Genomic DNA, 27902 nt, shown 5'->3' on the forward strand with positions numbered 1-27902 from the left:
TCTGGAGGGAGAAACGGAAACTCATCAGATTCCCTACATTATCCATGCTGTCGTGGAAACACAGATGTTTATATCGAGGGCACGTCGCAAACAGCATATGTGCTTGTGAGCCTGGAGAGTGGACTCAGTATCCCCTAGCTCACACTTTTGTCCTCAGCACCCTGCCCCGGTCCCAGAATCTCTGGGCCCTGTTCTGTGTCCCAGCCAATGGGAAGTGGTACCTCTGAGGGACCTCGGCACCCACACGGCTGTCTTCTTTCTGTTTGCTGCACCTCACACTGCCCCGTGCACCCCAGAACACCATATATGTGAGAGTGTACACACACACGTATGCACACATGCTTATTCACACCAGACACACACACACACATGCACGCACGCACACCATACACACACACACATGCACATCACACGGACACATGCACACACATGCACACCACACAGACACACACACACATGCATGCACGCACACCATACAGACACACACACATGCACACATGCACACCATACAGACACACACACATATGCACATCACACAGACACATGCACACACATGCATACCACACAGACACACACACACATGCACGCAGGCACACCATACAGACACACATACATACACAGACACACACACATGCATACATACACAAACACACACACATGCATGCACACACACCAGACACACATGCATGCACACCACACAGACACACACACTAATGCACACCATACAGACACACACATACACTAATGCACACCACACACACATGCACACATGCTTATTCACACCAGACACACAGACATGCACACACGCACACCACACAGACACACACACTAATGCACACCACACAGACACACGCACGCACATCATACAGACACATACGTGCACACATGCACACCACACAGACACACACAGACACATGCACACCACACAGACACACGCACACACATGCACACCACACAGACACATACACACATGCACGCACACCATACAGAGACACACACATGCACACATGCACACCACACAGACACACACACACACGCACACACACGAACACAGGCACAGGTGCACCACACAGACACACATGCATGCACACTACAAAAACATACACACATACACTAATATATGCATCCCCACACACACACACCCCACATATGAAATGGCAGTTTCCGATCTGGGTGTTTGCACTGTCCTGCTCGTGAGCGGCAGGGTTCCCAGAGAGAACACAGGACACCCAGTGAAATTTGAATTTCAGACAAGAACCACCACAACAATAATATTAGTGCAAGTATGCCCCAAATATTGCGTGGGACACGCTTATACTAAAAATTATCTATTCTTGATCTGAAATTCAAATTTCACTAGGCATTCTGTATTTTTATTTAGTAACTCTGACAACCTTACCCAGAAGGGCAGTGATGCCTATGGCTGAGCCCTGTTCTGGGTTTGTGACACCAACACATCAGGGGACAGAACCGTCCAAGGCAGTAAACGTTGAAGCTCTCGGGGACTATTTGGCACCCTCCACAATACGGGCCAGGGGAAAGATGATAAAAAACAGATGTGCCCCAAATGTGACACTATTTGCCTGTAATTACCATGATCTTTAAAGACTCTTTATTGAACTTCGAGTTGAAGTTTAGTGAACATTTGCCAAACAATGTAGAGCTTTTCCCACAGTCCGTGTCACAAGGAAGACAGCACGCAAGCCCAGTCTCCCAGGCCTGCCCCCGGGGTCTCCTGCAATTAGCTGACACAGTTGGTTGCTGTATTTATCTCTAGGAGTTTATAACCTCCTGAAGGAAATTATAAACTTCCTTTTTATTCAGAGTCTTACTTGGTAGAAGCAAAAACATAGATGTCTTGGTTTATACTGCAGAGAAAATGGCCTTTCTAGAAGCTCTGTGAGTGCAGCTGCATGTCAATAGCGTCTGCATTCATGGAGAAAGTAAGTCTCAAAACAACTGCAGAGCACAACTGCATACGTGATACTCGTACTTTGAAATTGTGGATGCCACATTCAATGTACTGCATACACCCAATGAGAAGTTGAGATGAGAGTGTTCTAGTTTACTGACACAGCATCTCTCTTGTCTAGTCTTAACCTTTTATATATTCGTTTTCTATTCTCTATTCTGCTTTGTGTTCCACAGGAAATTTTAATTTAAGTGACCTGCCGACACCATTATTCCAACAGGTAGACACTCATAAGACTGTTTCCCTGTGAGTGATTTTTCTATTCGAATCACGAGTGGTAACGTACTCGGTGACCTTTATGGACCAGGCATTGTATCAAGTACTTGGATACACTCTGCTCCTTCAATTCTCATAATTCAGGAGTTCTAGATTTTTTATATTCTATAGTTCTGGAAGTTAGAACCTATACTAAACCTGATTTCACAGCTGGGAAAACTAAGGCACAGTGAATTGTAGCTCCTAACTACAGGGCAAACCATCTTCCTTAAGTAGGAGTGAAAAATACAAACATCAAAATGTAAGCCAAATAATTCTCCAGGGACAGTTCTTAACTATTGATGTATTGGGCTCCCAGATGACCAGCTTCCACTGAATTGAGTTGTTTCGAGTAACCAAAGCCTGTTGCTGGCTTGTATCACGTGGATACAAACATGTGTCTTCACATGTAAAATTTAGATTGCTACTTGGCACTTTGGAATCACTTCTTTCATGCAGGATAAGGAAAAACTGTCCTAAACGGGGTTTGAGAAAATAGTTTTCTGAGATATAATAAGTGCCACATGAAAAAGGGACCAAAGGTCACAGGATATGTGTGGTGCAACAAAATTAATCAGCGTCCTCAATTAATCTGAATTAATCTGAAGTCCTCAAAGACTTCAGACTTTTTCCTCTGGTTACAATAGTTGCACCACAAATGCTCTAAACTTGGTCACATATGCAACAATCGTCTGGTCATACGCATGGGTTTGTGGGTTAGGAATGGAGGTACCAGCAGAGCAGGAATGGCTGTCTCCACCCCATGACAGTGGGGCGTCAGGAAGACTCATGAGTCAGGGGATCCAAGGGCAGAGGGATGGAGGCATACGAAACTCCTATTCTCTTCACGTGTGGTACCTGAGCTCCAAGGCATAGACACGCTGTGGTCAGGAGCACCAATATCTCACGAACATGGTCATTTTCTGTTTTGGTTTGTTTGTTGTCTGTTTATAATAGCCATTTTAATAATAACCACTGGGTGTGCAGTGGTATTTCATTGTGGTTTTGATTTGCATTTCCCTAAGGATTAGTGTTATTGCACTTCCACACTTCTACTCATTTATTTATTGGCCATTTGTGTATCTTCTTTGGACAAATGTCTGTTCAAGTCCTTTGCCCATCTTTTAATCAAGTTGCTTGTTTTTTGTTGTTGAAATAGAGGAGCTTTTTATGTATTCTGGATAGTAATCCCACATCAGATTTATGATTTGCAAATGTTTCTTCCCCACTCCTTGGGTTGTTGTTTTTTTCCACTTTCTTGATTGTGTCCTTTGATATGCAAAGTTTTTAATTATGATGTTCAATTTATCTATTTCCTTACTTTTGTTTCCTGTCTTTTTGTTGTCTTCCCCCAAATCCAAGAAATCATCACCAAATCCAATATCATGAAGCTTTCTCCCTACTTTTCCTTCTAGGTGTTTTGTAGTTTCAGATGTCACATTTAGGTCTCTGATTGAGAGTTAATTCTTTTTTTTTTTAAAGATTTTGTTTATTTATTTGATAGAGAGAGAGAGCAAGCGCAAGTAGGTAGAGTGGCAGGCAGAGGGAGAGGGAGAAGCAGACTCCCAACCGAGCAGGGAGCCCGATGTGGGGCTGGATCCCAGGACCCTGAGATCATGACCTGAGCCGAAGGCAGATGCTTCACCGACTGAGCCACCCAGGTGCCCTGAGAGTTAATCCTTGAATACGATGTGAGGTAAGGCCCAACTTCATTCTTGTACGTGTGGACATCCAGTTTTCCCAACATCGTCTGTGAGAGAGTCAGCAAATTCTTCACTGCACAACTTAACTATGGCCAAGGGCTGCTATTTTAGTCCATGTATTTAATCTCCCCTACCTTTGAAAAAGAATTCTATTTTTTTTCTGAGATTGTTACCAAGAATACATCTCTCTTGGAGGTAGACATTGCCATTCAACTAAAATCAGGCCAGTAAGACACAAAGTATTGTGTGGACTTCTAGGAAGGCTGCTCATAAAGAGAACCTTTCTAGACTTCTTCTCCTTCTGCCACCAGCCTGGAACATGGATGTAGTGACTGCAGTCATGGTCTGCAACTTGAACAAAGAAGTGACCAGGGGTAGAAGCATCATGGTGGAAAGATGGGAGTGCAGATCCCTGAAGACATCATGTCAGCTTTGGTCACCTTGGGAAAGGCTTCTAGGGGAAAGAAATTAACTTCCATTATGCTTCAGACTTCTCAATTTATCTTTTCCTGTTATTCTAATGATCCCAATCTTTTATAAGATGTAATTCAGGTATTCTTTTTAATACATTAATTTAAAATAGACAACTGGATGACTTTGGGCAGATGCATGTTCTCATGAAACTACTGTCACAGTCCGTTTCTAGACATTTCCATGATGCCCAGAAGACTCTATTCCTTTTCCAGTGCATCCCTCCCTCTGACCCAGGCCCAGGCAACCAATGGTCTTCTGGTTTTTATGCTACAAATTAGTTTTCCTTTTATAGAATTTTCCATAGGTGGAATCATACAGAATCTTTTTGCATCTGGTTACTTTCACCTAGCATGATGATTTTGACATTTATCTGTGCTGTTGTATGAATCAGTAGTTTGTTCCATTTTGTTGCTCAGACTCTATGGATGTACCACTGATTTGTTTATCCATTCATTTCTGGATGACATTTGGGTTGTTGTCATTTTCTGGCCATTGTGATCTTTTGTGAATGTTTGTGTAAAAATCTTTGTCTGAACAAGCTTTCATTCCTCTTGGGTAAATAGGTAGGAGAGAAGTAGTTGCGTTGGGTTGTATATGAGCTATATGCTTAAACTTTTGAGAAACTACCAAGCAGTTTTTCAAAGTGGTAGCATTTTACATTTCCAACATCAGCATATGAGAATTCCAGGTGCACCATATCCTGTCAATAACTGGTTCTATTAATCTCTTTAATTTAGTGATTCCAATGCATTCCAATGCATTCCAACTAAGATAACTCCATAGTTGTGATATGCATTTCCCTGATAACTGATGACATTGGGCATTTTTTCATGTGCTCTTGGGATGTTCCTGTATCCTCTTTGGTGAAATGTATTTTCAAATGTTTTGTCTCTTTATTATTGGGTTGGCTGTCTTCTTATTACCTGTTGTAAGACGTCCTTATATATTCTGAGTGTCAATCTTTTGTCAGACATATGTACTGAAAATATTTTCACTTATCCTGTGGCTTAGATTTTATTTTTGTGACAATATCTTCTGAAATGCAATATTTTGAAAATTTTGAGATGTATGAATCATCTTTCTTTTTATGATTTATGTTCTTGTTATGCAAATATTTTCCCCTATGTTTTCTGCTGCAAGTGCTACAGTTTTAGCTCTTACACAAGTCTGTGATCAACCTTGGGGTAGTAGCTTCTTTCTGAAGCTATTCCTTCTAACTTCAGGAACAACACTACTTACATTCCCTCTGGGCTCCTTCAGTCTCTGAGAACTCTTTATCCAACTCCCTGCATTAAATTCTTTCTGCTAAAAATATAACTAGTGTGGGTTTATTTTCTTGTCCGGACTCTCGCTGATGCACCGTCTACAGGGTGAGGCGAGATCTGTCTGCCATCAGCACTAATGTCTGGACAAGCCCTTCCTCCAGAAAAACCATCTTTGTTATTCTTCCCCCTATTATTCCACGGAAGACAAAGCAAGCAACCAAGCTATGCTCTCCATGTACATGCAGCTTATCAATAGAAGAACAACTGAGAGTAAACACCTTGTAAATGCACTCATTACCTTACACAACACTCCTATCCAACACGTGTTGTTGTCCCAGGCATTGTGCTTACAATAACGTCATGAAGTAGTTATTTCTGCCATGGCCATTTTATAGACCAGGACACTGAGACTTAGAGCATCAATTACTGTGCAAATTCCCTAAGCTGAAGATTTTGTGGATCGATTATATAGAGCCAAACAAATCACAATTAATTTCCCCAAAGTTCTAAAGGATTAGTATAAGAGACAAGGTTATGTAAATGTGAGGTTAACACAGGTCGGGATCGTATAAAAATGAGTACAGGTTTGGAATCAGCGACAATCTCCCCCTTGGGAAATATGTACAAAGTTGGCATGAATATGACAATATATGAAGTACTGTAGAAAATTAGTTGAGACGAGAGAGAATCCACTAAGCTCTGTGTGTTTGAATTATGATCGCCAATCCAGGACAGAAATGTGCAGGCTATGAATGGGAGGGTCCAGAGGGATTTCTTGGGAGGAGGAAGCAGGTGGGTGGTGGGCAGGTGGCTGGTATGTATTGGAGAGCAGGTTGGGTGAAAAGGGGTGAAGACAAGGTGTGCTAGTTCAGGTGCTCACAAAATTCACTCTGGGTGAGCACAAGACTCCAACAGAGCGGGTCTTCATATATCTTAAGATATCATATATCTTATTCCAACAGGGTCCTCATCCACCCTTTTATAAACCAGTGACCCAGATGGCTCTCCCTAGTTGTCAACTACACCTCAGGTGAGTCTCCTATGAGAACACTGTTCTGTGACACACAGTGCCTCCACTCTGTCCGAGAGCTGGCAGCCCAGTGACCACCAAGCCTGTCTCCCTCCTGGGAGGCAGGACACGGGGGGCGCCTGTTAGGTTCAGGCATTCAGCTGAACATACACATCCTTGCCTTTACCACCTCTTTACATGGGGAAATAGCTAACACACATAGCGAGAGTCAGGGTGGGATTTAAATCCAGTAAAACATAGGAGCACCTGGTGGGCTCAGTTGGTGAGACATGCGACTCTTGATCTCAGTTTCGTGAGTTTGAGCCCTACATTGGGGGTAGAGTTTACTTAAGAAAAATCAAATTAAATTAAGTTTTTATAAATCCAGTAAAAGGCAGATCATAAATGCAAATCCTACCTTCTATTTTAGAAAAACTTGTTTGTATCATATTTCAAATTTTTCACTATCTAGTAAGAGATTTTGCCCAGGAACGAAGCTAAATATTGCACACCTGCCTTACACAGGGGGAGCCCTGAACTGCCAGGTGGGACCCTGGCTCCGGGGAGGCTCTGTTGGGGGCGAGACAATGACCAGTCTGAACCCCCGGTGTTCATCCACCAAAAAAAGCGGTTGGGCTGGGGATTACTAACACTTATTTTGTCTTGAGAATGGTTATGTGTTTATTACTTTTGCTACTTTTTAAATACTTTTTAAAGAGGGGTTAAAACTATCTACCGGGGACATAATGAGAATAACACACATGTGATTTTTCTAGGGTAACCTGATAGATCTACAAATCACTTGTAGCTTTTAGAATGGAAACTTTCTTCAGATGTTAAAACACTCAACCTGATTTAAACTTTCCATTTTTCCGTGTGGATGGTGGGGTCGGGGGATATTATAAGTAAGGAAAACCTGGAGAGAAAATACTTTTTCCACAAAAACTGTTGTTCTATTTTCACTTGAAAAAGAACTAAAAATACCAAAATTCCAAAAGAAACCCGGTTTCCATGCTACTTCCAAAAGGGGTGGCAGAAAATTTGGCCTCACAAAATCCACACAGACCTGACCATCTGGCAGCTCTTAGCCCCTTAGAGCGCCCTTGATGGAACTCGTGCTGGCCACACCCGCCCACGTCGGACCCTCAGGAAGTCTTGCACTTCCAAGTTTTCCCTGGTCCACAGAGAACACGGGTGAGGAATTGGATGCAAAACCTTTCCAAAGAGCAATTTCAACATCCCTTCTTCACGAAAAGCCAATTTCTATTTATAGGACAAACACGCTTTCTAAAAATAGACTGTAGGTTGGCGGGAATACAGCACTCTTTATTATGATGGCTTTTATCCTGTGCCGCTGCTCTGATGTGGTCCATCATTGAACAGACCTTCACGAACAACCTGGGAGCCCCACCCCCTCCCCAGGGGCTGTGGACTCAGTTCGCTGAATTTATGGTTCCTTCCCTTGGAGCATTCTTGGTTCGCTGGGCGAATCAGACCACAGAGCAACTAAGTAATGGACCAACGCTGAGTAACGTTTGTTCCTTCATGTTGATAACAGTTTTGGGGTCAAGGGGTGGTGGTTGGAATAAGGAGGGTGTGGCACTAACCTCAGCCATTTGTGGTTCCAGCATCCCCCCCACCCCACCCCGAGGCCCAGAAAGTGATGGTGGTGGATTTTCTTGGTGACCTGCTAACGAGTCCCTACTGCACGGGGTTGGGCTTGGGCACACAGGCTGTCCCAGTGGTCTGCTCTGGCCCAGCCACATTATGTGCTTCCCACACACATAAAAGCAAGCATTGCAGTAAGGAGTCCCCATAGGAAAACCACCAAATGCAAGCCTCCATATGGCTCCGTTGAAAAACAAACATAGACTCAGTTCTACATTAGCTAAAATATCCCTATGTAGATGCATTACCTCTAGCTTTACACCAAATACTGGGGAGTTCTGAAACACACTGATGCTCCCCCAAATGCTTCCTGATAAATGCTAAGCTCCTGGGGAAACCTCACGCTCTGCAGGGCTCCTCTCCACCCCAATATGTCCTCTGCTCCCCTCAAGTCCTTTGGGTTTCCAGAAAAATATCTGCATCGGGACCCCTTCCCTCACTGTTGCCCCAAAAGTTGTCAGAGACTCCTGCCCAGGACTGATGGTGCGTGGTATAAGTCAATGACACACTTCAAAACCACCTGACATGGAAAACTCCCCAAAGTCCAGCCCAGCAACACTTCACATGAATTTTAAATTTTCTTTAAAAACTTTTGAAAAATGCAAACATTTGTCATCAGAAGTTTTTCTTTTGAGAAAAAAAAAGATTGGACAAAACTCCTTTATTTGGGATTTCCATCATAGCATCAGAATATCAAATCTCTAGGAATAAATGTAATGAGAAGTGTAAGATGTACATCAAAAAAGAGGAAAATAGGGCGCCTGGGTGGCTCAGTTGGTTAAGCGATGCCCTTCGGGTCAGGTCATGATCCTGGAGTCCTGGGATCGAGTCCCACATCCGGCTCCAGGCTCAGCGGGGAGTCTGCTTCTCCCTCTGACCTTCTGCCCTCTCATGCTGTTTCTCTCTCGCTCGCTCTCTAATAAATAAATAAATAAAATCTTTTAAAAAAAGAGGAAAATAATTCAGCCATAAAAGTTTGGAACAGACGTACGTGAATGGAGGCATGTATCAGATACATGGTTTAAAAGACCCAATGGTGAGAACAGGGCAACTGGCCCCACAGTGATCTGCAGATCTAATGCAAATCCCAATGAAGAACCCGCCAGGAGCTGCGTGCGCACCTGGGCACCCATGGGTGAGCCACGCCCCACGTGCAGCCACGCCCCCACGCAAGCCACTCCCCACGGGCAGCCGCGCCCTGACCACCTGCTACAAGGGGAGGCATTTCCTCATTGGACCACCTGCTTGGAACCCAGGGGGCCCTCCTTGGCGCCCAGTGTGTTCTGTTCTCTAAGCACCCTGTGTTTACACTTCAAGCAGGCGGCACTGAAGCAGTCAGGATGGTGGGCTCGCTTGCTAATAATCTACTAGTTTGTGCAGTTATTTTTGTGTATTATCTATGAGTGTTTTACATGTCACAGCGGAAAAGGAAAATCAGCTCCCCCCAAAAATGAAGTTTTCACACTGTTTCTAAAAATCTAAGAGGCAGTTTATGTACCTTCCTTATAACCCTCAAGGAAATCATTATTTTCTGATCTAGGCTAGAGTACTTTAGATTATAAAGTACTTGTCTTTAATTATTTTTTTTACAAACACTCCAAGCGGTAACTATAAGTACCAATTGTCTTCAGAGCAACACATTTAATAATAAAAGTGGGATTCCTAAAAATCTACTGGTGTTTTATGACTGCACAGGGTGGATTTCATGGGTTTTGCTTATTTACGAATGTGAGCTGTGCATTTGTACCATGCCCACGGTAGAGAGGAGATGGTGACATGGTGAGTGGAGCACGGCTTGCCCAGGTCACCTGGTCTGAGGGGAAGGCGGACCCAGTGGCTGTGCCACAGTAGTGACCCGAATGAGCACACCCTTCACTCCGGGCTTCACATACTCAGTGTACAGTGGCTCTTGTTCCTTTAATGTTTAGGACAACCTCTTAGTTTCCTACTTTTTAAATAGACTTCATTTTTTAGAACAGTTTTAGGTTCACAACTGAGTTGAGGGAGGACAGAGATTCCCCGGAGGCCCCCGCCCCAGACATGCACAGCCTCCCCCACCATGACCATCTCCCACCAAGGGGTACACCTGTCACGGTGGATGAACATACCTTAAAACTTCTCACCCAAATTTCACAACAGGGTTCACTCTTGGTGTCGTACAAGGTATATACAACTGTGTATCCACCACTGTGCTATCTTACGAAGTATTTCCACTGCCCTGAACAGCCTCTGTGCTCCACCTGTTCACCCCTCCCCACTCCTGACGTCTGTATTTAGACTTAAGGTTTTGCTCGTGAATGTCCAGTTGTTCCAGTACCATTTGTTGAAAAGATGATCTTTGCTCATGATACCACCATTGCCTCTTTGTCAAAGATGGACTGACTGTATTTGTGGGGGTCTGTTTCTGGGCTCTGTGCTGTTCCACGGGGCTATTGTCTGCTCTTTCATCGATGCCACATGTTGTGATCACTGTTGCTTTGTAGCGGGTCCTACAGCCGGGCAGTGTGGTTCTCCCAACTTTGTTCTGTTCCTTCGATATGGCGTTGGTGATTCTGGGGCCAGTTTTGTAATGATGTGATTTCCATTTGAGGGATGGAAACAGGAACTGAGGCTCAGAGAAATGACCTGAACTTTGTTCCTGTTGTCCATCTGATAAGTGACAGATCTGCCTTTACTCTCCCCTCAGCCTTCAATCAAAACAAGCCTCGTTCCAACGTAAGGCTTAAAGGATCTCATCTGGATAATGTGTATCTTTCTACTCCCTCAAGTAGTTCATTGAGCTCAGTAATTTTACAGTAGTAGAGGCAAAAGCTTTCTTGACCCTAATTTCAGGAATACAGAATGTTCTAAAACTTCAACTATTCTGAGGATTCCTACATTTCACAACCCTTAATCCAAATGTTCTGTTGTTTTTACATATTTCTGCTCTATACTATCCCAGAGGAATATCTAGAAGCAAGGGAACGGACCACCCCAAATATTAATCTTCCACAAAAAAAGAGAAAAAAAAAACCCCTGAAAACTGGTAAACAGCATGTACCAAAACTCTGCCAAAATAAAGGAGACACAAAACTAGAGAAAGGAACAATGAACCTCATTGGGTTTGCAAATAACTCATAATTCTGCACATTTTGATCACACAATGTTAGCCACTTCAGACAAAGCAATAAGTCAGGACCAGCTCTGTCTCAAAGCACAGAGACATGCAAACACACCCTGAACTTAGGAAAAAATAGAACTTTGAATATGTGACAATGATCCACGCTTCTTTGCTGCCAACGAGAAACCAGAGCAATCTGTGAATTTAAAAAAATATATCCTCCTTTTAATCACTGGCCTTTACTGAGTGTATGTCATGTGCCCTTGTGGTTGACCTTGAGGAGAAAAGATGGACCAGGCCTGGCTGTGGCCCCCGGGGCTTCACGTCCAGCAGGGACTTGGGCACACAGACAAGTAACGGTGAACACAACACGGGCCACCACAGAAGCATGGCGTGTGGGCTGATGAAACATGGCGCTGGAATCCGTTCCGCGGAAGGCCCCCGAGCCCTCCTTCCCCACCCCTGCCCAGCAGCAGACGTGAGGGACTGGAACCGGGGCCTTCGCTCCATGGGGTACCAAGGCAGCCTGGGCACAGGGAGGACACCGACCAGGAATCTCACTTCCAGGGGCTGGACTCGGAACTCATCTGAGACCCAATCCCGGTGCCGGTGCCAGCACCTCTGGTCCTGGAGCCCTAAACCCAAGCCTCATCCTGGGGGATGGAGACAGACCTGTCAGCCTCTGTCCCCTCTAAAACTCCCCCTCCCCCATGCCCAAATGCCGCAGCCATGGGCTGCCCTGACCCCAAACCGTTGCCCACGACAGAGAGCCCAAGCCTCCCTGGGGGCTGGAGTAGAACTGAGGGAGCTGAATGCTCATCCCCAGGCTCCAAGTCACTGTAGATCGAGCGGGGGTGCTCTCTTTTCAGACACCACCACCCAGGAGTCCCATTAGTTACCACCCTTCCCAGGCTTCTGTTCAGGCTGACAGGCTGACCTCCAGGCAAACGCCATGCGCCCCTTTGCTGGCTTGGCCCTCGTGCAGCTGGGGATAAGCTGCCCTCCCTCTGCAGCGGATGCTGGATGAACAGATTTCTTCTCGGCCTCTCACCTGGCCACTGGTTTGTTCCTTTATTCCATCTATACCCCCAGCAGTTGTGTGGGCAGCTCGCATGCCAAGACCTGGGCCGAGTCCCTGCTCCCCAGTAGAGCCCCCTCTAGACTTCCAGTGCCCTGTGCCGCCCCCCACACCGACCAGATGCCCAGGCTCCTTCGGACTGGGGCTGAGAGAGAAAAAACCGGAGCTCGTGGGAACCAGGTCTGACCTGATGACTGCATCTGGGGAGTTCAGCTCTAACCATGGCTCAGGCCGCCCTGGCTCCCCCAGGAGGCTGCAAGCCCAGAGGTGGCTGCCTTCCTTTGTTATGCCTGGTGGGGTTGGCTCTGCATTTGGAAGGATGAGGTGGAAGAGGTCCCAGAAATAAGGGGTAGAGGAAACTTCTGGGACCCAGCAGATGTGGCTCAGTTGTCAGCTGCTGTGTGCCCCCAGGCAGCCTGTTCAACATCTCTGAGCATGATTTCCTCTCTTGTAGTAGGTCCTCTGACCTCCCCACCTGTGTTTAGTATCTAGAACTCCAGCACAGTACTGACATGTACTGTGCGCAGTAGACAGGTACTCAGTAAACGCTGAATGACTCAGATCATCTTTTTTTTTTTTTTAATTTCTACATGTCACATACAATCTTAGACTTTTCAGACAAAATGAAACAGGAAAAAAAACTAAAACAGCAGTTATATGATTTCACATCAGCATCGTGGTCGGGGTTAACGCTTGTCGCAACTGACTGGCGTATCACACCAGCATCTCGTTTTTTTACAAAAGGCATTGAGATAATACATAACATTTCCTTTTTGATAGGCAGGTAATTAGCCAGCAAGTCAACCTACAGGAACTTATAATGGAAAGAAGTAAGATGAACCTTTATAATTCTCTGTTAAAAACATAGTTTTTACTTCTTTTGTTGGACTTGCTTTGAAAGATACACGAGTTGATCCAAAGCCAGGCCTTGTGTTTTATGACTGGATCAGCAGCCTAAAAGGGGCAAATGCAGAGGGGGTAAAGTTCTGGATTCAGAAAAAGCCTCCAAGTCCATGAAGATAATATCCAGGCATGAAATTTATTTGCATTTATAAATGTTTTATTCAGGATAAAATACCTATAAAAGTGAACCATTAATTACTGTAGAGCCCAAGCATTTTTTTTTTTATAAAGCAAACACCCCCCTCACCTTATATCCCACAGAGACCTCCTACATGTTCCGTCCCAGCCATTAATCCCCCAAAGGAGAGACCTGGTGTGACCACCATCAGCACAAAATCTTCTATTTTTTGTCACTAGCATATAAGAAATAATTGATCGTATTTTATTATTTCTTGTGTATCCAGTGACATCGCTCACCTAACGTAATAAATGTAAAAAGGTTTATTTATTGGTTCTTTTGCATGTTTTACACATAAAATCATGCCATCTTAGAATATGATCGTTTTAATTCTTCCCTTAAACCCTTGTATGTTGTATTCCCTTTCCTTCCCGTATCGCGTCGGCTGGGACATGCAGTACAGGGATGGAAAGAATGCCAAGATATCTTTGTCTTGTTCTCAATTTCAAGGTACGTTCTTCAGTGTTTCATCTGTTGACTCAGGTACTTACGGTACTGTCCTTGTAGCCAGGTTTTTAATTGGATTGAAGAACAGTGCTTTTTATCACTAGGTTGAAAATCTTTCTATACAAAGAGGCCTTTCATTATTTTTAATTGTATTAAAATTATTTTCTGCATCTACTGAGATGATCATATGATTCCTACTTCTTTATTCTGCAGCATAGTGCATTACATGGATTATTTTTTTTTAGCTCTTGTTTTATAGACCAGCTTTATTGGGATTTAATACACACACACCATAAAATTCACCCTTTCAGAGTGTGCACTTCAGGACACTATGCAGAGGGTCGTGCTGTATTTAAGGCTGCGTGCCGGTCCACGCGTCCTCTCCGAGTCTCTCCGTACTCGGTGTCTACATTGTTGGCTCAACAGATGAGCTGAGGTTTTCAGCAACTGTGCTAAGCTAGGCCATGAATCATTCCCAATTCATTCTTTTGATCTGTATTTTTGGTTGTTAAAGGGTCACTTTGGATGCTGTTAATGAGAGGGAGCTTGTGTGATGAAACCAGAGCCAATATTTGCATAAGGCTGGTTTATCGATCATAGTCAGAGCACATACCGCCCCCCCCCCCGCCCCCGTTATGGACATAAGCCTGCAGAGAGCCGTTCCGTGTCTAGACCCCATGCGTTATCACCGTGCTGGGTTCTTCCGGGCACAAGTCACGTCACTCCAACTAGTAGGGGGAGGATAAATCAGATTTGATATAAGATCAAGGTCAAATACCAACTAGGCTGTCGAAAGATTAAAACAGAAGGGCAGTCATCAGGGCTGTTTCAGTTCCCATCAGAAAACAGAAACCACACCAGTCATGTGAAAAGAGGGATGAAGTATTACCAGTGGTCCCAGCTGCAGAGTAGGCAACCAGAAATGCCACAGAAAGGCACCGGCCAAGTCTGGAGGGCACCACTGTGGGAAACGGACTCTGCCCAGCATGCGGAGGCATAGGGGGGAGGTTGTAAGTATTACGGCTTAGGAGCTGGCAGACGCCTTCCGCGGGAGCCCGGAGGTCTGCAAAGGGGCACCAGCCGCTGGGGCCGGAGACACTCAAGACTGGCTTCTGCAGGACAGGCACTGCGGAGACACTGTGGCCGGGGCAGAGTCCCTAGAGGCAGCTAGCCCGCTCCTCGCGGCCAGGCCCCCTGCAGGGACAGAGGGCAGAGCAGGGGTGTTCTTGCAGGGTCCTCGCCTCAGCTTCCCATGCAGAGGACAGAAGGATGGAACCAGGATGGACCGGGGAGGGACTGAGGGAAGGGGCTGGTCCTGCCACCACTGGTTTCTTGGCGGCACTGAAGACATCTGGACGAGCCCATTGCAGGTGCCGCGGGTTCCTTCACTGGGACCAGGAGGACCGTTACATCAAATGACAGCTCCCTTCCCTGCAGACACAAGCGCCAAGCTGCCTCGGAAAGGCTTGGACGATGTGTGAGCCCAGCCACAGTATACAAGCTCTGTGTTTAAAGAGTATCCATTTAGGGGCGCCTGGGTGGCTCAGTCCTTAAGCTTCTGACTTGTTAAGCTTCTGACTTCGGGGTGGTGGGATTGAGCCCCGTGTGGAACTCCGCTGGAGCTTCTCTCCCCCTCTCCCTCTGCCTCTCCCCCTGCTCATGCTTGCTCTCTCTCTCTCTCTCTCAAATAAATAAATAAAATTTTTAAAAAGTATCCATTTAGAATAGAAAGCTCCTTTTCTGTATCAAAAGAATTATTTGTACAAGACCTTGATTCTTTTTCTCCAGCATTTATGCCTCTTGTAACAGTTTGCCCACTGGCAAATCTTTGAACTCCTAGTTATTTGTGAGCAATTTATGCAGTGGGATTTTTTTTTTTTTTAGTTAAAATAAAGCATGTTTGTTATACATCTGAAGGAACTGCGATTTTTTTTGGACTAACAAATGATTCAAAGTTATATTCACGCGGAATTATGGAAGCCAGTGAACCGGGCACAGAGAATGAACTCACACAGGCAATGACAAGCCCAAACCAAGAATCCCTCCCCGGGAAAAGCCGCAAAAAAAGCTTTCTCTGCTGCCCTGCTGGGCTTTGCAGAGCCTGTTGACCTCTGAACGTTTGGGAAACATTGATAATTTTTTCAATATTTTGCAAGATCTTTTTCTTTAAGATTGTTACTCTTAAAAAATATGCTGCAAAAACATAAAAATATAACCTTTAGAGTTCAGTTTTGAGTATTTCCTGCTTCAAGATCCAGGATAAAAATGGGCTGAAATGCATAAAAACAGGACCAAGTATAAATATTTACATCAAATATAGCAGATAGAATACTAGCAGTTACTGTATTTAAATGATCCTATGAAATGTATAAAAACTTGAACGCATAATTAGACAGATTGGCAGAACTTTAAACAACTCTAAATTATTTGGAACTGATGGGGCGCCTGGCTGGCTCGGTCAGTGGAGCATGCGACTCTTAATCTTGGGGTCGTGAGTTCAAGCACCATGTTGGGTGTAGAGATTACTTAAAAATAGAGTTAAAAAAAAGCTATTTGGAAGTGTTTATTCTCACTAATAATTTCAAATTAGTCAATTTTCATTTTTTAATTTTGTAAACTTGGCAAGATCAATTACAAAAAATGGATTACTCATGAGAATATTTAAACACTGGCCAGATGTGGTGACATTCATGTATACTTCTGTTTCTGATGGCAGTTTAATTGGGTCACTATTTTGGAAGACAGAAAACAAAAATTAAAGTCCTCCATGTTTCCTAGACATCCAGATCTTCTGCCTCTGCAAGCCTATGCCCGGAATTTTTTTCTTAAAAGCCTAATACAAAGAAGCAAAAGCTTAATTTAGCATTGTCTAAACAAAACAAAAGCAATGGAAAATCTTATATATTCTGTACTGAAGTCTAGTAACCTGATGAAGTGTATTTATAGCCTTTCGAGAATTGCATGCTAGTAAGATAAAATATTTCTGTCTACTGTAATGCTGTACAGCTTTGAAACTTTACTTGCATTTATGTTAGAGTAGAAGGAGAATATAAACATCAATAGGTTTGTTTAGACAGTGGTTGAGTGTATTTTATTTTGTCCCGAAATATCTATACTAATCACAATACAGAATGTTTTTGATGAAATCCCAGTGTGGAAAATACTCCAGAAGCATTTACCCTATTGAGGTGTTTGTTTCCCCGGGTACCGACTAACTGCTTCTTGCACCAAACGTGAAGCCCTTCTCGGCTGCGAGGTCACAACAGACTTGGAAACTTTCATGGAAGAAGGACTGCTTCCCTTTGAACCTGCAGAAATTTTTGGGTCAAGTGATTTAATGAGTGCTTGCTTTTCCCAAATTGCTTGTGCAGAAATCCACAAACTTTATAATGCAAGCCAGGAAATTGATTCAAACACAGATTGTTCTGGTAGGCGCCAATAAAAGTTCCTGTCCCAGTCACAAGATTTAAACGCTGTAGAAAGGTGGTGCCACAGAGTCTGAGAAAAGTCAGCCCTGTTTTATTAGCGTGATCAAGGATCCCACCCTACCTTTATTTAAAGTGCTACCGTATGTTGGAGATAGACCTGATAAAAAACCAGGGCTAACAGCTCAGCTTCGTTGTCAGGCCAATAATGGGAAGTGGGACACCCATGGATCCGTTTCCCAGAACAAAGCTGAAAATGAGTTTTCTAACTTAAAAAGCATGTACTACCTTTTTTTTTGCCATGATCGCTTTGTACTTTCTCTGCTTCTACAGCCTTAATTTTAGATTCAAGAGTGGTTTTGGATGGATTTTCCTGTTTGGGTCTTGTGTTTATTGGTTGCTACGGGTTATTCAAAGATGAAGTTGAAAGGTTAATGGCCAGCCACTCTTCCCTCTGCGGGAATATGCTCTAAGCACTGTGACCTTGCAACCAGCGGAGGTGACCATGTGGAAGGTGGATCAGGTGAACTGTCAGTGGAGGTTCATTTAGTTACATGGGACTCCCTTTTTCTGAAATTAGATCATGACTATGCATAATACAAACACCTTAGGTATTTAGAATCACTCATTTGCTGTATCAAGGATCATGTGGTCAAAGGAACAGAAAGAGCATAATGTGTGTTCCACCCCAAATCATAACCTCTCTGAGCCTGCTTATTGCCTGTTCGTGGGAATGACGAGGTGTGGCTTGGAGGCGTGATTTTCAAGAATCTGTTAAACTTTTTACATGTAAAATGTGCTTTGTGTGTAAAACAAGGTATTATTCTGTGCTTTTCTGTAACCCTACAATTTAAATTATTTGAAGTGGGGGAACTTCAAGCAATCATCCGTTAGATTTGTCTCCAGCTCTTTGTTGTGTCTCCATGCCACGGGCTCAGGGTCCCCACTGAGCCTTTACGAACACCCACCCTGGACTGCACGCACCTCCAGCCTCTTTGTACCTCTCGGGGGTTGACCAGCCAGCAGGGGATTGGATAGCATAAAGCAGCAATTTATTTTGTTCGTTTGCCTTTTCGGCTGCCTCGTCGTGTGCCTGACATTCCTCGTGTTTCTTGATGAACTGAGAAGTTGGCTTGTTACTTAAACAATACAAACAGAGAGGTGTCTCCTTCCTAGGTGCTCGGGCTGGTTGGTTGGTGATCCAGACTCAATGAGGCAGCCATTAGGGAACTAAGCCAGTGGGAGGCCAGAGGGAAGGATCTAGAAGAATGGAGGTGGCCTCTGGGGCAGAGTCTCAATGATCTCACGGCTCCAACCAGACAAGGCTAGTGCTCAAAGAACTCTACAGACTTCCAAACCACAGTGTGAGCTCTCTCGCATCTGATACACACAGTATTTGTTCCGTCTTTCATTTGCACGAAGTCATTTTCTTTTTTTGAGAAATGATTTTAATTTGTTTTTAATGTAATCTAATTCACAGAGCTGAAGATTCACCTTTTAAAATGTACAGATTGGTAGTTTGGGTATATTCATCCAATTGTATAACCATCACTTCTATCTGATTCCAGACTATTTTCATCATCCTAACAGAAATCCTCTATCTATAAGCAGTCACGCCCCATCCCTTTTCCTTTTGTCTCATTCTGTTTCTTTCTGATTCTCCAGCTGAACCTCCTCAACTGAGCCATCTTTGTTTTCACAGAGTTTTCTCTCTGCCAGCTCAAATCTGCCTTCGAGCCCCTCCAGTGAGTGTTCATTTACTGTACGTTTCAAATCAAGAATTTCTATTTAGTTCTTTCTAATAATCTCTCTCTGTCTATTGGTAATCTATATTTGGCAAGACCTTGCTCTCATACTTTCCATTAATTGCTCAGATGTGGTTTTCTTTAGTTCTTTAGACATATCTTCAAGGGGAGGTAAGTCTTTGTCTAGTACCTCCAACATCTGGGCTTCTCAGGGACAGTTCTTATTGACTTTATCTTTTTTCTGCATATGTGCCATACTTTTCTGGATTTGGGGTGGAGTTTTTTTTTTGCATTTTTCTTTTTCTCTTTTTCCTTTTTTCTTTTTTTTTTTTTAACTGGGCACTTTATTTATTTTTTTAAAGATTCTATTTATTTATTAGAGAGAGAGCGGCAGAGAGAGAGAAAGCCCACGAGTTGGGGGGAGAGGCGGAGGGAGAAGCAAACTTTCTGCTGAGCAGGGAGCCCAACACAGGGCTTGATCCCAGGACCCTGAGAGCATGACCTAAGCCAAAAGCAGTCACTTCACCGACTGAGCCACCCAGGTGCCCCTCAAGACATTTAAAATAATATAACATGGTAACTCTCAAAATCAGACCCCTCTCCACTCCCAGGTGTGGTGGTGGTGGTGGTATTATGCAGTCTATGGTGGTTCTTGCTGTTTGGTTTAGTGACTCTTCTGAATTAACTCTATAAAATCTGTATTCTTTGTTGTGTGTGATCACTGAGGTCTCTGCCCACTTACCTTAGTAGTAATGTCATAATTGGACAGAGATTTGTTTAAATAGTTCAAACCAATAAATCTCCCAGCCTTTGCAGTGGGGTTGGGTGTGCATGCTGTATCCTGTCTTCCATCTCTGACACGTGGTTTACAACTATGACTTAGTTTAAACTCCTGCTTGCCCAGGACCTCAAGGTCAGCCAGAGGTGAGAGCCTAAGGGCTTTGCAATTCTTTCCTCAGCACGTATCCAGTTGCAAACAAGTGTGTGCCCTTCTTAATTCTCAGGAACATGCTCATGCTTTGCTTGCGCCCTATGTACCTCATTCCCCCAGTTTTTGCCCCACTCTAATGGTCCCTCAGGCTGATGCAATGTTAAACAATTGTCACTGATTGTTTTTTGCAAATGCCCCAGGGAAAAGGTTGTTCACAGAGCATGAACTCTGAGTCAGGTCAAATACAAATAAGCTCTGGCTGGAAGTTTCCAGGGAATAGCCAGACAGATCAAATACTGTAATTCTCTTAGAATGAGGCTTTAGGAAGCTCCAAATCTATTTTTTTTCTCTATTTTTTATAGCTATTGTGATTGTGAGTCTATTGCTTTTAACTGTTCTCTCAGAAGTTGGGGGGTGCGGTGCACAGTAATAGGACAAGTTAAAATCCACAGAGCCCAGTGTTTGTGCTGAGATTAAGATAATATGTTTGAATATGCACTCCCTGGATTATTACAAACTTTGGTTAATTTCCAGAGTTCTGAAAAAGTTTAATTTGACAATTCTTGCCAGTGTCCTTGGTGGCTTGATAGAGGAGCAAATTTGTAGAGGTCCTTTTTCTATTACTCTGGAAGTGCTCATAAAATCCATTTTCTTACACTTGCAAATAAGAGTCCCGCACAAGACATGATAGGTTGGTACAGACATTTAGTTAATTGATTTGGCCCTCTGAGCTATTCCCAAAAGCCATAATCCCATCATCCCCTCAACAAAAGGTAAGAGCTTTAGATAACTTTCAACCTGTACAGAGAGTCAGGTGTCATTTTAGGAAATTTGTTTTTGTTTTTATGAATGAGAATTCTGTACCATTTACTATGTATTCTTACATTTAGCAACAGGCAGAAGACAGTTGTTGTTTTCTGATATTATACCAGCTCCTCTTTGCCAGGGATCTGATAGTGACCCTGAAACATTGTGTTAGCTTTCACGGCACTCACCACAAAAGGTAATTATATCAGTTGAACCATATGAATTTGCTGCATCTGAAATCCAAAACTGATTTAATATTGGCATCTTCGTGTAACACTACATAATATAAATATTTGCACATATGAATGGCATGTTCACCCACTGGATTTTGTGAAGCCCTTCACTGTTTCCCTTATAACTGTGTTCAAGGAGCACTAACAGTTTCTGACAAGTTATAACCAGTTGATAAAAGTGAAAGGGTCGGCAATGTACGAGAGCCTAAGCAGAAGGAAAGCTGGAGGAGGGAACGCAATGGAAAGCCTATAACTGCTATAATAAAAAAATATATAGTTTATTCTTACACAGTACTGAGTTTGTCTCTTGCCTTACTTTGGAAATTAAATGCTTGTAAACACTGTAATGACAAAAAAAATGTATATATGTTAGGAGAATAAAACATGAAGGGAGGAAAGATCAGTTATATAAAACTCCTTTTAAGGAAAAGTGGAAGTAAGTGGACAAAGGATTCTGCCACAGAGACAGAGGACGAGGAAAACAAGAACAGAGAATTTAAGACCGGGTGCTGTCAACACTGTGAGATGACGCGGAGGGCAGATATGTTCAGCTTTGAAATGAACCCATGAAATTGAGCAATTATCGGTACATTGGGGACACGGCTGGGAGCAGAGCCTGAGGAAGGCCTTCAGCAGGTGGTTCTCGGGTCTATATGTGCGTCAGGAGCCTTCTGTACGAAGCCAACAGACGTGGAAGACCAGAGGAAGTCTGTGGATTCTCTTTTTTTCAGAATATTACAATCCTGATATTCTATGGTGAAACTCTTGGTTAAAATTCCTCTTAGTCATGGAATTCCATCAGTAATTTCTGTTCTCTCCACCTTCCTTTGGATATAGTTCATCTCGAAAATTTTGTAAAAACTATGGAACCTCATTTCCCGCACTCACATATCTTTAGATATCCGCGGACATGAGGATAAAAACCGGCAGGAAAAATGACAAACGTGTTTACTTGGTGGCCGTTGCTGAATCTGCTCCCTTGAGTCTGCTCATCCTTTCTTGGTAGTGGGATAGAATATTACAGGAAAATATTTCCTTTTTAGGTTCACTCAGGTAAAAGCCACATCTTCAAATCTCTTTTTCACTTCTGTGCCTCTCTCTGCACCCTTTTAAGCTTCTTTGGTTGTCTTTTTACTTCTACGTGTAACTTTATTCTTTGAGCTATTAACCCCAATGTTTCTTTGTCTGATCACATTGCCCCTGATTCCCTTGTCATATTCTCTCAGCTCACATTGTAATTTCAGTAACTTTCCCATAAATCCCTGCCTGTAGCAGCCTGGATTTTTGCCCCAAATTTCTCTTTGATGACACGTTTGAAAGTGTATGAAATGGTTTATTAAAAACAGTATCTCTGTGGTAATGTTCGTTCTTAGATTTCCACATTATGTATCACTTACAATATGAATGGAAATGCCTCATGCTTAATCCAGCATAAATGATTTGTTTCTACAATGGATATATCCAAGATTAGAAGGTATTCACACATAGTCAGTCTGCCGTAGGATGAGTCTAAATGGGCTTCTATAAATCGCTACCAACAATTAGTATATAAAGAAATCTCTCTAATAAACAACACTTCAAAAAGTTTAATTCTTAGCAGGGAGGAACCAGATGTTAACTGAAGAAAGATCAAGCCTACTTTTGTAGCCACTAACAAAAGAGAGAACAGTATTGAAAGGAGGAAAAATTTTTAAACTTAAGACAGGTGGGAGCATTGAAACAGCAAAAATCTTCTGAAAGAACTTTAAAAGCTCACATTTGTGGTTACTTCCTTACTTTTGTGGTAACCCCCACATACAAGCCACTATCTTGCATGTTGAATACTCTCCAAACTTTATCTTCTTTGCAATTAACTTACCTAGGGCAATTCCCTAAGAGCAAAGAGCCACGTGTCTAATGATATTTGCTACAGTGTTATTTATATTAGCAGAAAACATAGTTTAGTTATATCAGGTTTTAAAGTTCTAGTGAATTGGAGAAATAGAATATCATATAGATGTTGCAATAATTATGGAGACCAACTAGAATATTGACTGTAAAAGGTGAATTGAAAATAAATGCTATGGTTAAGTCAGATTTTAAATGTTTAAACGTTTAATGGAAAAAATACTCTAGACTTTCCCTTTGGATTGAAACATTCCACAGATTTGCAATAGAAAAAACTCCATGGCACTCTCTTCCTTAACTGCCACCATGTTTGCCATAGAGATTTTGTGGCTCTGGGCATGTCCCCATGGTTGGGAGGAGCCTGGGTCAGATTGTGGTCTAGAATTAATGTGATGGATTGTGTCGTCAATATGAAACTGACTATTGCAGGACAAAGAGACAGGTTGTAATCTGACCAGTTGTTACATTCTTTATTTTTTTTTTTTTTAAGAGAAGTAGGTCCTTGCTATGTAATGCATTTTAGTTTTTTAATTTATTTTAGGTAGACTTTATGCCCAAAGTGGGACTTGAACTCACAGCCACGAGATCAAGAGTCGTCTCCTCCTCCAACTGAGCCAGCCAGGTGCCCCCCACTCTTTAAATTATAGGTATCTGCTTCATGGTGTACTCTCTATAAAGAGAGAGAAAGAAATGGTCATAGACACACCAGGCCGATTCAAGCAAGAACAAAAGAGGTGAGACTTTTCACTGTAGACGCAGTGGAAGGTAACATAAGACATTACCTACGATAGAGCTGCTAACATTTTTCATTGTTATTAAAATTCCATAATGAAATTATAATGCCCTGATCTTCTTGGTGCTGAATAGCATAGCATTGAAATATATAAAGCCCAGGGCGCCTGGGTGGCTCAGTTGGTTGAGCGACTGTCTTCGGCTCAGGTCATGATCCTGGAGTCCCGGGATCGAGTCCCACATCGGGCTCCCTGCTCAGCGGGGAGTCTGCTTCTCCCTCTGACTCTCCCCCCTCTCATGCTCTCTCTCTTCCATTCTCTCTCTCTCAAATAAATAAATAAAATCTTTGAAAAAAATGAAATATATAAAGCCCAGAACCTACACTAGTTAGAAATAATTAACAATTGTTATTAATCATTCAGTGGTCTCTGACTTTGAAGTGCGAAATACAGAAAAGTAAACACAGGATTTAAAGGTAGTGTCATGCATCATGTTGGGGTAGTGATTCAGTGTAACAACATATGCACAAGGAGGCACAGGGAGAGAAGCCTGGAGATTAATTAATGGTGGTTAACATTCTGCAGGGAAAAAAGGAAGGTTTAAGCAGCTTGCTTAAAAACATGTGGTTAGTAACAGAGAGAGGTGGGATTCAAAGCCACGGCTAAACTCACGAGGTGAACCACAGCCTTGGAATAAACTGGACAAATTGAGACGAAACTGTAAAAAAGCATGTGACTGTGAATTAAATGTGTCCCCCCACTCCTTCCTCCTTCCTCTCACTTCCTCCTATAACCTCATGAACGCTGCTTTTCCTTATTTTTTTTTAGAGACTGAGAGAGAGAGAGAGAGAGCGAGCATGGGTGCAAGTGGGGGGGAAGGGTGGAGGGAGAGAATTTCAAGCAGACTCTCCGCTCAGGGTGGAGCCCAACATGTGGCCCGATCCCATGACCTCAGGGCTGAAATCAAGAGTGAGTCTGGACACTTAACCGACTGGGCCACCCAGGAGCCCCAGCGAGGAATCCCCAGGGACTATTGAGTATCTACAGACACTTGCTTGATCGAATTAAAAAGAAAAAAACACTTGAAAAACAAATTATAGATGCGAGTAACAGTGGAAACACTAAACGCGCTACAAATCTGAGTGTGTGGTTCCCCCACGTGAATACGTCTTACATTTTACTGACGAAGTTGCAGTAACTCGACAAATGTTGGCTTCCTGTCTTTGTGGAAGAAGCCTGTCAAGCCTAACGGGCCTTCCCAGGTAATTCTGTCCAACTTGCAATGCAGAGAAGGGAGAGAACAGACCCAGGGTGGTCACAGCGCTCTCCCCTGCAGGCTCCAGCCTCCTGCCCTCCCGGGGTTCAGACCGGGCACAGAGTCTTCCGAGAGCCAGCAGCGTCCTTCCCCTCAGGAAGACGTGCGGTGCAGGCCACGGTCCCGTCTGATGGGACCGTGAGTGCCTCCCACTCTGCATGGGCCTCCCCTGGACCTGACGACTCAGCGTTCCAGTGGGAACGTTGAGCAAGAGGTTCGGAGAGGGCCAACAATCGTACCTTGTTCTCTCTACCTGTATTCATGGCTTCCTTGCCTTTGTCTGCAGGTTTGCGAGGTCAGTGTCACCAGCTCCTGTCTCTGGGAATCCGACCTCGGGGGTGCGTGGGCTCCAGGGGGCATCTCTGGCTGGACACCCTCCAACAGCTGGTTCCCCCCAGCCGCCGGTGGCGTCTCAGGGTGCCCTGGGCAACACCTACCTGCCTGCAGCTGGGCTGAGCAGGTCAGCAGAGGGGACCCAGGCCTGGAGGGTGCTGACTCACTGCCCTCCCCCGCTCCTGAGCTGCGCCCATACTTCAGGGTGCCACCCACGGTCCAAAAGCCTCCTTCTGATGCCTTCTCATTTGCTCAAGTGCTTGCTGCTTTGGGGCACTCTAGGGGATCCCCCAAAGTCATTATTTTTTTCTTTGTTTTAGGTGGGTTTTCTGTTCTGGCATCATTAACTCTCCGTTTTAAATTCTAGTCTGATTTTAAATATATTCAAATTAAGATTTCCATTGTAGAATAAAATGAAAAGCTAATCTACATATCGAAACTTCCCAACACTCACAAGTTATTGAAATAACCTGATCAAGGATTAAGTGTTTGATAAACCTGCCAGCCAGCGAACGTGGGAATGAGGATTTTGACAGACAGCTGTTGGGGAAAAATCACAGGCTTGACTCCACCCGCGCACCTGTGTCCGTCCACTCGGAAGCTGAGAGTACTGAATCCATTAAGGACAAAGAATCATGAGAAATCAATAGCAAAGCCCTCTTCTTCTCAGACGACTCTAAACTCTTTCTTTTTTTAACCTTTAGAAGTAGTGGTTCTTCTTAGGTGGATTTTGTTTCAAAGGTACGATGACCTCTGTTAAACTGTTCTTCATCGAGGGAAAAGGGGTCGTATGTAGGACTCCACGGAGGGATTTCAGAAAATGACGCTGCTTCTGAATATTTTATTAAGATGAATTGTAGACATTGGATTTTTTTTTTAACAACCTACAAAAAACCAAGTAACTCAATATGCTTTCATGTCAGGGCTCAAGAGAAATCATTCCAACAATTTAAAGAATCACGAGTGATGTTCTTAAGTAATGCAGAATAACTATGAATTATACTTTTCCTAAGGTGCTCAACCTTGTTTTTAGCTTTAGGGAAATAATCCACCTTAATTCTTTTGGAAACAGATGAGGAATAAGTATCAAACCAAGTGAAATAAAATAAGTTACATATGTTTTTTGAGAGAGAGAGCAAACAAGCAGGGCAGGGGGAAAAGGAGAGCATCTCAAGCAGACTCCACGCCCAGCGCAGAGTCCACATGGGGCTCCATCTCCTGACCCTGAGATCATGACCTGAGCTGAAATCAAGAGTCAGATGCTCAACAGCCTGAGCCACCCAGGCGCCCCATAGGTGACATATTTAATTACGAGTCCACATTCTATTAATTAACAACAAATAACTTTATACATCACACTCACTGGATTCGAATGTACAATAATCACGTTCAGACTACGCAAAGTCTAAAACCCAGAATCTCGCATTTGGAGGGAACGACGCACTTCACAGAGTAAGCCTTGATATCTGAGGATTGAATTACTGTGTGGTCTGGGCTGTTGCAGGACGTCTCCCCTGATGTAACTAGTGGGACCCTGTTTTGTTCCCCTGTGGACTGACTGAGTTTTGAGTTCCCATCACATACCTGGGGAGGACCCAGGTTTCCATGTATTATGTTGAGTCTTATAACACTGTCATTTCTGCAGGGGACAACGGTGGAATATCGTCAGTCTCTGACAGTTCGAGCTGTCACTCCTGGGTCTTCTCTTCTCCGGGCTGGACTCGGCAGGGCGTCCCATCCTTCCTGGTTGAAGCCACTCGCTGCGGAGTCTCTGGCAATTCTTCACTGTAAGAGGCTGACTGTATGCGTTACGGGTGCCGAGTTAAGCCTGACAATATGGACCAAAGCAGGACTAAAGTCAGGAAAATAGAAAATATGAGAAGTTTAAACCATTTACCAATAATTTATGGCCTTTATTTATGGGGAACTTAGAAGAATAATCTTCTAGATCTAAAACTCCCTTTTTCCAGCTGAAAAAAGAAACCACTGTCAAGCAGGCTGAGTAACATGCCCAGGGAACACGACCGTAAGCTCTAGAGCTCCGCGTGGCTCCGCGTGGCTCCACGCCCTGGCAATGATGATTCTGCACAGCCTTAGAGGGGCTGAACACTGGAAGCCGTCACGTGAAATGAGATCACCTCAGTCGTCCTGCTGACGATGAGCATTCACACAAAAACCTTTCCAGGTGGAGGCAGGTGGCCGTAACTCAGGACACCTTCAGGAGCTTCCGTGATTCAGAGCGTCTGTTCTGTGTCTCAAAGCCAACGCTTAATGGGATCATCTCCTCTTTGATCTACGGGAGTGAACGTTTTAAGCACGTCTCAGTGCATGTGCAAGCACTCACTAGACAGGGAAGGGGGACGGAGCCATCCAGGCTCTCCGAAGCCTGCCTGGGACGATGTGGGCCCATTGTCTATAAGGAGAATCTAATAAAGTGGATGTT

At 43.7% G+C, this 27902-nt stretch overlaps 1 long non-coding RNA gene across 1 annotated transcript; it reads left to right on the top strand.

The window, feature by feature from the left end:
- Positions 1-2401: 2401 nt before the first annotated feature.
- On the top strand, positions 2402-27819 carry LOC113911912. The gene is made up of 3 exons (XR_003516629.1): positions 2402-2489; positions 6632-6699; positions 27105-27819. It is a non-coding gene; the product is annotated as an uncharacterized LOC113911912 (long non-coding RNA).
- Positions 27820-27902: the final 83 nt, after the last annotated feature.

The sequence above is a fragment of the Zalophus californianus genome, chromosome 12, assembly GCF_009762305.2.
Source record: "Zalophus californianus isolate mZalCal1 chromosome 12, mZalCal1.pri.v2, whole genome shotgun sequence".
In the NCBI taxonomy this organism is placed as follows: domain Eukaryota; kingdom Metazoa; phylum Chordata; class Mammalia; order Carnivora; family Otariidae; genus Zalophus; species Zalophus californianus.